The sequence below is a fragment of the Manis javanica genome, chromosome X, assembly GCF_040802235.1.
Source record: "Manis javanica isolate MJ-LG chromosome X, MJ_LKY, whole genome shotgun sequence".
Classification (NCBI taxonomy): Eukaryota; Metazoa; Chordata; class Mammalia; order Pholidota; family Manidae; genus Manis; species Manis javanica.
Window position 1 is genome coordinate 33874187 of NC_133174.1, and position 15753 is coordinate 33889939.

Consider the following 15753-nt stretch of genomic DNA (forward strand, 5'->3'; position numbering starts at 1 on the left):
TAGGAGGGTTTCCCTTTCTCCACATTGCCAACATTTGTTGTTGTCTTTTGGGTGTTGGCGATCCTTACTGGTATGAGGTGATATCTCATTGTGGAAGCTTTTTAGGTTGATATAATCCCACTTGTTTACCATCTATTCTTTAAAATTAGTGTCCCAGTAAACAGTGAGTATTACCAAACATTTCTGGGTAGATAAAGAAGAGTGCAATGACAAAGTCTATGAGGCAATGTAATATAATAAGGCTTTGCCCTACCAAGGCAGAACCAGGAAGTAAAAATATTACAGTTTTAAAGCTAAAGGACAGGTGTTAAAAAAAGAAACTGAAACAAAGGAAATAAGAAGGAAGGCCTGGTCTGTATGCACGGAGCTGCACTGTGGCATTGAACCTATTCTTTTAACTAAGAACTGTTCATTTTCTATCCCATCAACTAAGTGGAGGTCCTTTTGTGTGACATACAGAGGAAGGAGTGAATTAGCTTGACTAGATAAACTAAGTCCCTGTAGAATTGCTGGTGGTAAATAATCTATAGGCTAAACCATATGAAAGTGAACTTTTTTCTGCTCTTTACAAATTGTTAGTATAAGATTTACCATTTTAGACATAATTAAGTGTACCATTCATTGGCTTTAAGAACATTCACGGCATTTTGCAACTGCCACCACCTTCCATTTCTAGAACTCCTTCATTATGCCAAACAGAAACACCATACCTATTAAACAATTACTCCCCATTCCCACCTTCTCCCAGCCCCCGGTAACCTCAATTCTACTTGCCGTCCCTATGAATTTATCTATTATAGGTACCTTATTAAGTGGAATCATATAATATGTGACCTTTTGTAGCTGGTTTCTTTCATTTGGTGTGTTTTCAAGGTCCATTCAATTTGTAGTATGTATTAGAATTTCATTCCTTTTTAAGTCTGAATATATTCCATTGTGTGTGTATACCACATTTTGTTTTTCCAGTTCTCTGTTGATGAATGTGTAGATTGTTTCCATATTTTGACTATTGTGAATAATGTCATGAACATGGTTGAACAAATATCTGTTCAAGTCCCTGCTTACAGTTTTTGTGGGTTTACACTTAGGAGTGGAATTGCTGTGTTTTCTGGTGATTTTATGTTGGATTTCTGAGGAACTGCTGAACTGTTGTCTATAGTGGCTGCATGATTTTACGTCCCCACCAGCAATGTACAAGAGTTCCAATTTCTACACATCCTTGTCAACACTTGTTATTTTCTTCTCCTTTTTTTAAAAAAATAATAGTTGTTCTAATGGGTATGAAGTGGTGTCTCATTGTGGTTTTGATTTGTGTTTCCCTAGTGACTAGTGATGTTGAGCATCATCTCATGTAGTTACTGCAAAAAAGCCTGCTGGGATTTTGACAGTGATTGGGTTGACTCTGTAAATCAATTTGGAGGGTACTGCTATCTTAACAATATTAAGTCTTAAAATTGTTGAACATGGGCTATTTTTGCATTTATTTTTGATCATCTTTAATTTCAACCACAGTTTGTAGTTTGTGCAAATCTTGTGCTTTTGTTAAATTCATTAGTATTTTATTCTTTCCGATGCTATTGTAAATGGAATTATTTTCTTAATTTCATTTTCTGTTTATTGCTAGTATACAAAAAATACAAATTGATTTTTAAATACTTATCTTATACCTGTAACTTTGCTAAACTTGTTTATTAGCTCTAATAGTTGTTTTTAGTCTATTCCCCAGGATTTTCTTTATACAAGATTATGTCATTTGCAAATAGAGGTAGTTTAACTTTCCTTTCTTATTTGGATATCTTGTTATTTTTCTTGCTCTAATTTGAACCACAAGTACAGTGTTGGATACAATTGGTGAGTGTACATCTTTGTTAAAGGTGCACTTTTGATAGGGTTTGAAGACCTGTGTTCAACACTTACAAATCCTATCTAGTGATGTAGACAAATCACTTAGCCTTTCTGTTTCCTTATCTAAAATCAGTATGTTCTGGCTATCTCACAGGGTTCTGAGGACTAAATAAAACAACGATTCACTCAGTATACCTACAGTGTGCATGGATGGTAGTGTCTTGTATTTAGGTGCTCATAAGCTAGTGAAGAAGACAAGCCCTTCACTGAAGTAGTTATAAAAAGAAGATAAAACGTGCTATGAATTATTTGGGCTATGAATTTTGTGTCTTGGACACCTTATTAGATACTCTTTGTGGTGAAAATTTTGTTTAGCTTAGTATTGTGTAGTGAAATGGTTTTAAAATACAAGTTGCTAGTGACTTTATATTGTCTCTGTTAAGTTAGTGGGGATTCTATATTTTTTAATTAAGTTATGATTGATATACAATCTTAGAAAGGTTTTACATGAGCACCTTGGTGGTTTCAACATTGACCCGTATTATCAGGTCCCTCACCCCCACTCCATTGTAGTCACTGTCCAACAGCATAGTAAGATGCTATAGAGTTACCACTTGTCTTCTCCGTGCTGTACTGCCTTCCCTATGACCTACCTATATTGTGTGTGCTAATTATAAAGCCCCTCAGTCCCCTCCTCCACCCCCTCCCCTTTGGTAACTGCTAGTAAGTCCCTTCTTGAAGTCTATGAGTCCGCTGCTGTTTTGTTCCTTCAGTTTTGCTTTGTTATACTAGTGTGGATTCTATTTTTAACAACTCTATTACAAGTTAACGTAATTGTGGCATAACTAAATCCAATAGTTTATGTACGAAATATTACCTTGTTTTATAGGGTTTTGCGATGATTTTGTGTTTGATGTCTGCAAGCATTTTTAAGTCAAAAGGAAATCTGTGGTAAATTAGGAACTACATTTCTTTTCTCTTCATTTGGGCATCCAATGTAGACTGTAGAGAATTTTCCCAAGCACTCCATTTATTTATTAGCCTGATAACATTCATTGTGTAATATAAACATGCAGAAAATAATCTGTGACGTGGTGGTTGTCATGGATTCCTAATGCCCTTCCCGCTTCTAACCGAATTGTGAGATGATTTGGCAAAGGCGGCTAATCCGGATGCATTTAGTTTTGCCTAGTCGTTATGCCGTCAATTTTCTTTGCTGTTCTGTTTTTTAAGGGCTCCAATGGCCAAGGGTGGTAAACCCAACTGCTTTCAGGTACTGATGCTGCAAGATCATGCGAATCAGTTTCTCAGAACACCTGCTTCATAGGATGGGGGAAGGCCCCCACTCCTAAACCCCCTCCCGCCGCCGCTGGAGATAGCCACACCTTCCCCCTATCGGAGTGGAGCAGGTGGCCAGGCCGTGGAGACCTGCCGTCCCCAAGGTACCCGCCCCATGGGCCTGGCCGGCTCACAAGGCAACGTGACGCGGGGTCAGCTGCGCCACCGGGACCCCCCAGGCACCGCGGGCGCGACTGCCAAGCGCGTGGTCTCTCACATATCGTCTTTCCGCTACTCCTCCCCCCACAATCCCGGAAAAGGGGGAGGCTGGTGACATCATCATCCGGGCACTCGCTGGCAGGGCCGCCGTTCACAATGGAACAAAAACAAGCGGCCAAGTCAAACTCTGACGCGGCTGTGGTTCGCGCGATTAACCCTGTCCTGGCCGAACGCCCCGCAAGTCCCGATCACCCAACTTTCCCAGCGTGGTACGCCAGGTCCTTTCAGGTCCTCCTTCCCCCACTTCTGCCCGTCCTTGTGCCAGTCCTGCCCTCACACCACTCCCAAACCGAGGGATGAGGGACACAGTTCCTAACCGTAGCGCGAGGGCCGCCGGAAGAAACAGTACTGCGCGAACAATCTCTACCGCATTGTCATCCCCTCCCCCACCCAGCTCTCCGGGTTCCCAGCGTCTCCGGCCCCGTCCTGCCCGCCCCGTCCTGCCCGCCCCCGCGGCACGCACCAACGTCCCGCGGGGGGGGGCAGAAGAGGGACCTCAGCAGCAGCTGAGCGAGAGGGGGTGGCGAAGCGCAGCAGGAGGTTCGAGGGGCGGGCCCTGTGGGGGGCGGGGTTTGGTGGGGGCGGGGAACCTCAGGACTTTGGGCGGTGCTGGGGCTTGTGGGAGGCTGCGCCCCTGCGTCGGCCGTCACCACTGCTGCTGCCGCCGCCGCTGCCGCCGCCGCTACCGCCGCCCCGCGCTGGCCAAGCGGTTTTTTTTTTTTTTGATTTGCCGGATCCGCCATATTGGCGAGGACGGGCATCCGCGGCTGCGGAAGCTGGGTGCCGCCGCCGCCGCCGGAGCTGCAGCCTGTCTGCGCCCACCCCGTCCTGGTCTCTGCCGCGCAGAGTCCCCCACTGCCTTCCTCAGCTCCTAGGCCTTGCGGGAGTCCGCCGCTGCCGCCTCTCACGGGAGGCGGCCGCCTCAGCGCCCGGTGCTCGGGTCAGCGCCGGGAGCGAGGAACAAGCCGAAGCAAAGACAGGCCCGGAGCGGAGACAGAGGCGGCGACCAGGGTAAGGTGAAGCCGCCACTGCGGGAGGAGCAGGAGGAGGTGACGCAGGAGAAACGCACCGCCCGTAGCCCGTCTCAGCTCAGCGAGAGCCCCAGCCCGAGGGGAGAAGGGGGAAGAGGGCCTGCGGCGGCGGCGGCGGCGGAGAAGGAGGAGGAGGAGGAGGAGGAGGAGGAGGCGCCTGCAGCCGCCGCTGCTGCAAAGCGGGCTTGGCGAGCAGCGAATTCCGGCGCCCCTGTGCAGTCCCCAGGTCCTCAGCGATCGCAGCCTCGAGCCCGGCCGCCGTAGCCCCTTCGGCGCACTTGGTCGCCCGTCACGCCTGGGCTTGGGATGCACCCAGGGTCAGCCTTGTCCCGGGACTGAGTGTTGCTGGCGCCTGCTGCTTCCGAGTACCCTGGTTCTGAGGAGGAGGACGCCTGTGTCGTGCGGTGAGTACCCAGCCTTGCTGGGACAGCGCGCTTTTCCGGGGCCAACAGCTGGATATAAGTGAGAGGAGGAGGGTGACGGGGGTGTGCGAGTGCGCGGTTAACTCGGCGGCTTCCGGACGGGCCGAGGGTTTCCCGGCTCCCCTCCTCCGCTCTGGGCTGGGCGAGCGCGCGCGCGGCACGGGTGGAGGCGCGGGGTTCGGTTCATGCCCAGCCGGCGTCCCGAGAGCGTGTCTGTGTGTTTTGGACTCTAAGGGAAAATGGCTGACGGCTCTGTCCCTCCCCCTTCTCCCCCTTCCCGTCCTGTTTGGGGCCGAGTAGGAGGATGGAGTCTCCCGGCGCGGCGTGCAGCCCCCGCATCCGCACCCGGGGGCCGGGTCGGCGCCAGGGACAGTCGCCTCCGACCTCGGGGCTTACAGCCCGGCGCTTGGCGGACTCGCGGCCGCTCTCCTTCCCAGTCTTGTTCTACTTGACACCAAACGCCATTACTGAGGTGGAGTGATTTGGAGCAGTAGAGCTAGGCCTCGGCTTCGCCTGGCTATCAGGCTCGACGACTTGTCCGCCTCCCCCCACCCTCCTGCGATAACCGGCAGCTTCTCCTCAGCCCTGTGGTCTGGGAGCCTGAGCTAGGTTATCGGCCTCCTGCACCTCCTTTGCCCCCGTTCATCTGCTGAGGGCCAAAGCCGCGAAAGATGTTTTGATGCAGAAATCGCTTCCAAGCTAGCTTGGACCCACCACTTTTCTATTTTTAACTGTTTCTGCAAAAATACTAGTATGTGCGTTTTTGTTAATGATAAAACCTTCAGATTCGTGTGATGGGAGGCTTCGGGTTTGATAAATGGTTTATTTTTCATTCATTGTGAAATACTACGTTAAAGAGTTATGGAGCAGGTATATATACGTGTTTTGTAAAATTTGGATGGATTTCTGCGGTGACGGGAATTTACACGGGGATATTTAAGACTCTCAATAGAACCTGTTTAAGCATTTTTTTGGAAAGTTCCATTGTTGTAACGTTAATTGGATTTTCCACCATGCAGTTTACAGGTGTGTGTAATTTCTTGATTGAGTTTGAGCGGGTTGTAGATGTAGGTCAAAAATTCATACTTTATTAAGGGGGAGAAGGAAATATAAATAGCATTCTTTTACCTTGAAACCCGAGTCCCCTAAATCTACATAACGTTTGTGTACCTTCAGTTTTTAGGAACAATCTGGGGTATGTTGATTAGGAAACTTCAGCAGGTACTGCACCCTCTTTCAGAGCTCATTATCTACTCTTAGTGATACTGTGTCAAGGACTCGTTAACCGTGAGTACTTTGGCTTTCGTAATCCGTAAGCTTGAACTGAAAAATAGACTACAAACTCTCCTTTAAAGATCTATTCAGTGGGCTGCCATTTTGGTTTCAGCAAATGCTTTTCAGGTTCTTATGTATTAAATGTACAAAGATGTAACATTTGTTTCCTCAATTTTAAAACTGTGTTTTGTCATACTTGTAACTTTAACACTTTAACCTTTATTTTTTACGTGTTTGGGTAGGGTGAAAATGAGAAGTATTTGGAATTGGTGTATCAAGGGTGAACTCAAAATGTTTCTGAATCTTATTATGCTTTACTTTCTCTAATTTAAAAACAAGATTTTTGTATTACGGGTTTTTCTCCTCACCCTTTTCCCTTATTTTCTGCATGACCATTTAACTTGTAACGCGTCATCTCGTGCCAATTATTTTTGTTTGCTGACCTTGATAATTTCAGAGAGGGAAAATGACTGGAAAGAAAATAACAGCAAGAACAATACGTCAGAATATAAATTATCAGAAAGTAACTTTGAAGGGCACATTTATCTTTCTTTTCACGTGTGCCTGTGCTAGTCTTGTGGGCTCCAATACACACACACTCTTATACATGTATTTGGCAGCTTATGGGTTTCCAATTCTATTTTCAGTCATTGTCTTAATGATTTCTATGTCAGCTGTGTATCAGCATCACCTGTGGAGCTTTTTCAAAACGTGTTTGCCTAGGTATTAGTCTCTGGAGATTATAATTGAATAGGTTTGGGGTGGGAACTGGGCATTAGAAAAACTCAAAAGATGATTCTGATGTGCAGCTAGGGTTTCTTAATTCTTTTTTTTTTTTTTTTGCAATCCCTTTTAGGGAAAGGGGAGATCTGAGACTCTTAAAAAGAGTTTTGTATCCTACCATTAAGCAGAAGCATTTTTGTTTGAGTTGTTCTGTCAGTCACACTGCTGAAAATTCCAGACATAAATACGAAAAGTTCAGACAGATTAATAATTGGGAAGAGATCAAGATTCCACACAGAATTTTATCATATAAAATACATTTGTCCATTATCTCTTACTGAGCACCTTCTTAAGACTTATGACCCAGTTCTAATAATATTAGTAATACCTGTTAAGGCATTAGATTCTTTTTTATCCATTCTGCAGATATTTGTTGAATACCTACCATTTGCCAGGCAATGTTCTAGAGATTACTGTTGTCTAGAAGCATATATTGTATGAAGGTGAGTGGCATTGCACTAGCTGATCTCTAAAGTCCTTCCTAGCTCTAATTTAGTCATTCTTTATTGTGCCCATAGAAGGAGACCAAATTAAGTTGTTAAAAGAAATATATTTAGTTATATACGCTCATAGAATTTTCCTTTTACCTTTCAGTTTCTTTAAATACATTAAATAGAATTTCATTCCGAGCTACACTTTTCTACAGTGAGCCCAAATCCCAAGTATAGTAGAAATGGATTCTTTTAGAATTATTGAATATTGGCTTTAGGAATAGCTAGCTATACTTAAGATGCTTTTAATTTTTGCCTAGAAATTACATACTCTGGTGTTACCCCTTCTGTCATTCCTTTTCTGTATTGATGCTCTGTCAGTTATCTCTGCACTGTATGTTTTTTTGTCTTTTTGTTTGTTTTACTTGTTTTCTTCCAGATGCTTGGGTTAATTTTGTCCTCCAAATTCTTGTAGGTTGGTGGCATCTATCGGGTCAGACTCAATCACTAGTATATTCCTAACACCTAGAAAGTGCCTGGCATATAGACATTCAGTAATCATTTGTTGGATGAATATCGCCAGATGTTCTTGGTATGATTTCTCTGTTTCTTTGCCCTTTTTTTTTTTTGCTTATTCTCTTCATTATTTGGAGTCACTTAACTTGACCTAATACTTTTATGATGAGTCGGTCTGGAAGGAGTCTTAGATGTAATCTTGTGAGCAACATGGCTCAAAGAAGTGGAGTAAATTGACTAAGATAGTGTGCATAGACTACCTTCTGTATGAAGCTATTTCCATATTTAACAGGTCACATTAGTTATTAAAATCTTTGGATTCCATTACTTTTGTAGTCACTCCCATAAAATTCATACTTAAATCTATCTCCCTGGTAATGGATAGTAATGTCAGGGATGCCATCTACGTTAGTGTATTACAGAGTACATATACTGCTATTGTTTACAATAACTGCCTGAATAGCAAGATCTTGGGGAATAATATTTGACTCCCAGTGCCTAGAACTACTTGTACATAATGATGTATCATCATATTATGTTTTTTCATTTTATCCTTTCTGTAATTGATAATTATGTACTTCAGACCCATGCTGGCCAACCATTATCAGAAGAATTGTTTTCTTAAGAGTGATTTTGAACTGGTAGTCTTGGGTCCCATCCCATCAGCCCGACAGCCTGTGAAGTGGGAGAAGAAAATTTAGGAAGAAAAAAAGGAGTAGGAGAAGCCTCCCTTTCCTACTTATGCCCATTTCCTTCCTACTGACTTTGGTGGTTATTCAGAGTTGTAAGTTTAGTTTGCTGGTTACATAGATCTCTTGCTGTTCTTTCTACTCAGCTATTTAGAGTTTGAAGTTTACTCAGTTAACTTGAAAACAAGAAAGAATGGAAATTATTGTATGGCATTAGATTCATATTCTATCTAACAGTATTTTGTCCCTGATCAAGGTAGTACAGAAAGAATTGGTTGCTCTCCTTAATAACACCTCCCATTTTAGAGCAGAGATCAGTGAACATCTGTGAAGGGCCAGATCATAAATGTTAGGCGTTGTGTATACTAAGAGGTAAAATCGAGGATATTAGGTAAATTTTCTATTGATGAAATTCAAAACAGTGATAATTGAGTACAATTATTTGTAATCCAGGTTTAATGAGAAGACTAGAATTTTTGGTGATGGTGGTGGTGCTAATAATACAATATTTTGCCTAATTGAGGTTTAAAGTTAATGTTTCTTATCATCAGATTGATTATAAACATTCCTTTGTGAAATCCATTCTCAGCTTGTGGGATGTACAAAAACAAGCTGAATTAGGTCTGTGACCATGGTTTGCCAGCCCTGGTTTAAAGTGATGATTTTTAAACCTGGACGGCTTGTTAAAACAGATTGCTGGGCCCTGCCCCCAGAATTCGATTCAGTGGGTATGGAATGGGGCCAGAGAGTATGCATTTCTAACAAGTTCCCGGGTATGGAACCACCCTTGGAGAATTACTAGTTTAGAAATGAATTCCAGCATATTCTGCTTTTCTTCTGGTTTATTACTTTGATTTTTCTTCAGTCTTTTTTATTTTGTACTTTTAAATTCAACAATTACATGTTAAATGCCTATGATCTCTGCCAGGTATTTTACCTAATAACAGGGATACAAGGTGAGCAAAACAGAACTGCCTGTCACATACACTGGTTAGAACGATTTTAAAAATCAATTTCCACAAACTCTCTAGAGCTAGGGTCTGTGAGACAAATGAGTACGATTTTAAAAGCAGGGCAGCTGTCTTTTTGATACTCATGTTAAAGGAAATGGGTAAAGAAGCATTATCAAAATAATTAATTTGATGTCCTAGGGGATGGTGTTCTGTGTAAGTGAATTTTTCAGAACACCAGAGCTTTTAAATATTTAAACCAGTTTATTATTTGATGGAAAACTTTGTGAAGATGTTACATATTTTTCTCTTTATAATTTTTATCTGGTTATGAAATTGATTTATTCTGTTGTGAACAAAAGGTTTGGTGAACATAAGAGAATAAAAGCAAAACAAACTCCTGATAATTTTCATTATGTAGAAGCAGCTATATTATTTAGATGTGTGTGGAACCAAAGATTCTCATCAGTTACATTATCAGTTTACTAAGTCATGTTTCTTTGTTCCCCCTGTCCTTTGCTTCCACTTACTCCTGCCTCAGGACTTAAGTGTGTGCCATTTGTTCATTCTGCCTAGGAGACACTGTTTTCATGTCTCTAGTTCCTCCCCTACTCCTTTTTTAGATACTACTTTTATAAATACTGCTCAAAACTTTGATCATGAAGTTGTTTTTAATATAACTTTCCAATTTAATTTCCCACCATTTTCTGTCTTTTCTCTCCATTTACTTGACCCTCAATTCTCCATATATGCCCTATGCTTTCCTGCTTCTGTTAACTTCAGTGTTCTTATTTAGGGGCTTCCTTTTCTTTGCTAGGGCCAGTAACATGAACATAATTTAATTGCTCTTCGGCTTATTCCATTTTATGTTTCTGTTGCATTTCATCTTCTGTGGCTATTGAGGTTTATAGAATAGGCGCATATACACTTAAAGGCCCAGGTGTTTTTGAATTAATGTGTGTGTGTGTAAGCTATCCCATTTGTTCAATAATGGTTAATTTTTACTGTTCTCAGTTGTGGTTCCAGTCTTAGTTTCCTCCTTTTTAATGTGCTGTGGAATGGGAAATAGGTACCAGTACATACTACAGTTGTGTATATAAACAGTAAGGATGTCTTAACAAGAACTTTATACAGTGAGCTCTGCTTCCTGTTTCTGTACTTTTTCCTATTGAAAAATGTTAGTCTCCAGCTGTGATATATTTCTTTTGTGTAGTCTCCAATTCAATACAGTGTATATTAACCGTGAACCTCCCTTCTAAGTCAGGTTCAGACTTTCATCCATTATCTGATTGAAGTTTTTCTTCTTTTAATGGGTGCTGTTGCCTCCCTGGGAATAGTTCTGTTTCAGAAGCTTTACACTGTTTGTCTTTGGTGTTAATTTGCAAGGTCAGTTGTATTTTGCCCATTATAAAAATAAATGGAAAACAAAAAATTCATCTGCTGCATGTCTCGAATTACATATCCTTGAGACAGGGAGCTGATTAGGTGTATAAATCTTGAAACTTTCTGGCTTAGGTTATGTTCATTGGTTATTGGTTGGCTTTGTTCAATGGTGAATGAAATAATCAAAATGAAACAGGAGATTAAGTATGGCAAATGTGTAATGAAGCTTGTAAGTGAAACTTTAGGTGTAATTAGGGATTTTATCATATTTTTCTGCATACTGACTCTTAGAGTTGGAAAAAGCCCTAGAAACATGTGAGTCTGTTGTTTGGCTTTGAATGTTCGACTTTTGTCACATTTTCAAGAATGCATTTTGTATGAAAGGAGGGTCTGCCTATGTACAGTGTTTGCCTAGACTCTTGTGGAAATGACTGCAGAAAATCTTGTTTACCCACATTTAATCATATGTATATATCTTTACTATGTCCTTTGTGTGTGTATATATATAAATCTGTTATCCAAAATTCTTGGGAGTTTTTGACTTGGAGCTTGCTGAGCTGGGGTGAGAAGGGACTGTGGGTCCAGATTGAGGGTTGGAGGAGGAACCACTGTAGTGCCTGTCAGTGTATTCCCCGTCTGATGGTGGGTGCTATTACCTGAGCCATGTAAATGTCAGCTGTCTCTAATTGCTCCTTCTTAAGGATTACCTTAGTTATCCTCAATGCATCATGGGAAGAAGAATCTTGTCAGTGAAAGGAGAGATTTTCATGGAAAGATTCTTTGGCTTCTGTTCATCTGCATAGCCCCAAGAATCATACTCTTCAAGTACCTCCCTAATCTACTTAACTCTTGCTCTCTCACCAAATACTGCTTAAAACTTAATGTGCTAGTTCTACCCAAATGAGGTCATTTTGGCATATTTCTGGTCTGTATTTCCAAGATTTTTTGTTTTCCCTCCTAATCAAAATATATCCATAGTTGATGTGGATGTTCCAGCCTTTCCTATTCCCAAGGCTTCATTTTTGGAGCTCAGTCTCTTCTTCATGGCCAGCCTACAGTACCTAGCTTACCACATGCCATCTTTGTGAATTATTTTCTGATTCTGAGCTCTGGTAGCATTTTTTCTGTGCTTTTCTTTTGGCTTTAACTCATTCTACTTTTTGTTTCTTCAGAAACAGCCCCTGGGAAGGTGGTGGCTCTGAGAAGTTTCATGATGCTCAGTTGATAGTCTCTAGATCTGAACTGTCCTTTGTTAGTGGTCAACCTCTCATCCTGATTGAGACAGAATAATGGGTAGTAAAGACCTCTGACCTGAGTCAGAAGGCTTAGGCTACCATTTTAACTAATCTATTAAACTATTTAACCTCCATGAAACTGTAAAATGAAGGATTTGGACTGGGTGATTGCTATTTTACAAGTGAATTTGTTTATTTAATACTGTTCTGACAGAAGGGGATATAAAGATAACTAATCCTTACTTTTAGGTTCTAATGTCTACTGGGCCAGACAATTATATAGTGTGATAAGCACTCTTAAATAGAAGTGTGAAAAATGAAGTGGTAGAAGAGATGAATAAATTATTCTATTTGGAGTTGAATAAGCTTTGCTGGTCTTGAAAGGTGTACTATTTTGGTGGCCCTATGAATTAGAGCAGGGACTTCTGGGCTCAGGCAGCAGCTTGAGAACATGGTTTTTAACCTATACAATATTGACAGTTTGGGCCAGATAATTCTTAGTTGTAGGGTGCTGTCCTATCCTTCCTGGCCTCTATCAAGATGCCAGTAGCACCTCTTCTCCCACTCAGTTGTGATGAACTGAAAAAGTCTCCAGACATTGCCAAATGTGCCAAGGGGCAGATTTTGAGAACCACTCACTACTTGAAATGGAGGAATGGAAATACAAATGTGTTTTTAGCAAAAAGTTAGTACAATGTAGAAAGGAGCACTGGAGAAATTGGGAGGGAAAGGATTATAGGAGATAGGACTAGAAAGGTAGTTTGGGTGAGGCTAGATCACAAAGAAAAACCTTGAGTGCCACTTTAGGGCATATGTATTTTCTTTTTAGGGTAATAATGTGGGTCTTCAAGTTTAAGTGAAAAGAAAGAGATCATTAAATTTGTGTTTGTTTTTTGAAAGATCGCATCATGGCAGACAGGTTGGAGGAGAATTGTATAGCAGGGGAATTGAGAACAGTATTTTTAAGTTTGGCTGAGAGATGATAAGAGAATGGTTTAGGGAATACAATAAGGAATGAGATACCAGGGACTGCCCTTGTATGAGATAGGTGCTACTAATTTGACTTGGCATCTCTGTCACCAAATGGAGTACAGAGCTGAAAAGCAGAACACCTTTATTGTCTTCTCCTTTAGCTCTCAACCCTATCTGCAATTTGTCCTCCTCACTGAGAGCTTCTGTCTACTGAGATTTGTGGAAAGGTCATGGAGAGAAGGAATCTGGGTTATAAAATGACTGTATTTTCCCAATGTGGCTGCATTACTTAAACAGTGGATCATCAAAGCACATGCTTTTCCTGACCACCCCCATCCCCCAAAAGGTAGGGAGGGGACTAGAATCTGGGATCTGGAGAGGTAACTGTAGGCTCTTCCTCATGGTTTTTGTTCAGGTGTTATTTTTACAGCTTTTAAGATAGATTGATAACAAAAATAGATGAATAATCTTACTATTTAAATACTGGAATAATTCCATTGGTCCAGTTTTGGAGGTTTTCTTCTTACAAAACAGTGTTCATATTTTTAATGAAAATGGTGTAGTCAGTGGGAGGGTACTGGACTCAGAGTTTAGTTCCATTTATCCCATTCTCTCTGTTAAATCACTTCACTCACTCACTCAGTCTTGGTTCCTTAGTACTCTCATGGCTAAAACCAAGATGTTGGACAAGAGATGACTTAGGCTACTCCTTTCTTTTTTTTAAATCTATATTTGTAGAGGTGTAGGAAAAATTAGATACGTGTCGAGAAGAGAAATTTTTGATTAAAGAGAAAAGGGAGGCGGAGCCAAGATGGCGGTGTGAGTAGGACAGTGGGAATCTCCTCCCAAAAACATATATTTTTGAAAATACAACAAATACAACTATCCCTAAAAGAGAGACCAGAAGGTACAGGACAACAGCCAGACTACATCCATACCTGCAAGAACCCAGCACCTTGCAAAGGGGGTAAGATACAAGGCCCAGCCCAGCGGGACCTGAGCGCCCCTCACCCCAGCCCCCGGCGGGAGGAGAGGAGTCGGAGCAGGGAGGGAGAGGGAGCCCAGTACTGTTAAATAGCCAGCCCTAGTCATCCGCACCCGGAGTGCAGACACAGTGCGAGGAGTGTGGGAAACTAGGGAAACGGAACAGTAAAACCTGCAAACGGGTCCCTGCAGCTGGCCTGCCTGGGACAAAGAAAAGCGAGTGCTTTTTGAAAGTCTTAAAGGGACAGGGACCCCACAGCTGGACGGAAGCACCCCGGGACACTTAGCCCAGCAGCTGGGAATCCCGGGGAGCTCCAGGCACCCTAACCCCCTGGGCGGCAGCGCAGCTCTGAGATCCCTCTCGGCGATAAACAGTCCTCTGCCCATCCCGCCTCCAGCGCGGCCCCGCCATGGCAGAGCAGCAGCCTGAGGCTGGCCATGTTCACAGCAAGGGAGCTTCCTTCATAGCGGCTGGGCAAGAAACAGAGACCCAGTCTATGTGCAACTGCCCAACACAAGCTACTAGGGGTCGCCATTGTCCCAGGAAAGAAAGGCCAGGAGCAAGTGGAAAGGGTCCTGGTTCTCCCAGCTGACAGATGAGCCAACAGCATACCACTGCATCTATCAACATGAAAAGGCAGAAAATTTTGACCCAGACCAGACTAACCCAGACATCCTCCCCTGAGAAGGAATCTGGGGAGATAGATTTAACCAATCTTCCTGAAAAATAATTCAAAATAAAAGTCATAACCATGCTGATGGACTTGCAGAGAAATATGCAAGAGCTAAGGAGGGAGAATACAGAAATAAAACAATCTCTGAAAAGACTTCAAAGCAGAATGGACAAGATGCAAGAGACCATTAATGGACTAGAAATCAAAGAACAGGAATGCAGAGAAGCTGAAGCAGAGAGAGATAAAAGGATCTCCAGGAATGAAAGAATATTAAGAGAACTGTGTGACCAATCGAAACGGAACAATATTCGCATTATAGGAATACCAGAAGAAGAAGAGAGAGAGAAAGGGATAGAAAATGTCTTTGAAGAAATAATTGCTGAAAACTATCCCAAACTGGGGGAGGAAATGGCCTCTCAGACCACAGAAGCACACAGAACTCCCATGACAAGGGACCCAAGGAGGGCAACACCAAGACATATTATAATTAAAAGGGCAAAGATCAAAGACAAAGACAGAGTATTAAAGGCAGCCAGAGAGGGAAAAAAGGTCACCTACAAAGGAAAACCCGTCAGGCTATCATCAGACTTCTCAACAGAAACCTTACAGGCCATAAGAGAATGGCATGATATAATTAATGCAGTGAAACAGAAGGGCCTTGAACCAAGAATACTGTATCCAGCACGATTATCATTTAAATATGAAGGAGGGATGAAACAATTCCCAGACAAGCAAAAGTTGAGGAAAATTGCCTCCCACAAACCACATCTACGGGGTATCTTAGAGGAACTGGTCTAGATGGGAGCACTCCTAAAAAGAGCACAGAACAAAACACCCAACACATGAAGAATGGAGGAGGAGGAATACAAAGGGAGACAAATAAAGAATCATCAGACTGTGTTTATAATAGCTCAATAAGTGAGTTAAGTTAGACAGTAAGATAGTAAAGAAGCTAACCTTGAACCTTTGGTAACACAAACTTAAAGCCTGCAATGGCAATAAGTAC

At 42.3% G+C, this 15753-nt stretch overlaps 1 protein-coding gene across 4 annotated transcripts in view; it reads left to right on the forward strand.

Annotated features, from left to right (window-relative positions):
• Window positions 1-4075: 4075 nt before the first annotated feature.
• The window catches only part of USP9X (ubiquitin specific peptidase 9 X-linked), a 139025-nt gene continuing 127347 nt past the window's right edge, over window positions 4076-15753 (forward strand). For 2 of the 4 annotated variants that reach the window (XM_037001482.2, XM_037001484.2), the window contains exon 1: window positions 4076-4837. The gene's annotated coding sequence lies outside the window, so the exon portion shown is untranslated. The remainder of the gene's footprint in view (window positions 4838-15753) is intronic. The other 2 variants (XM_017652508.3, XM_017652509.3) reach the window with 1 other exon arrangement.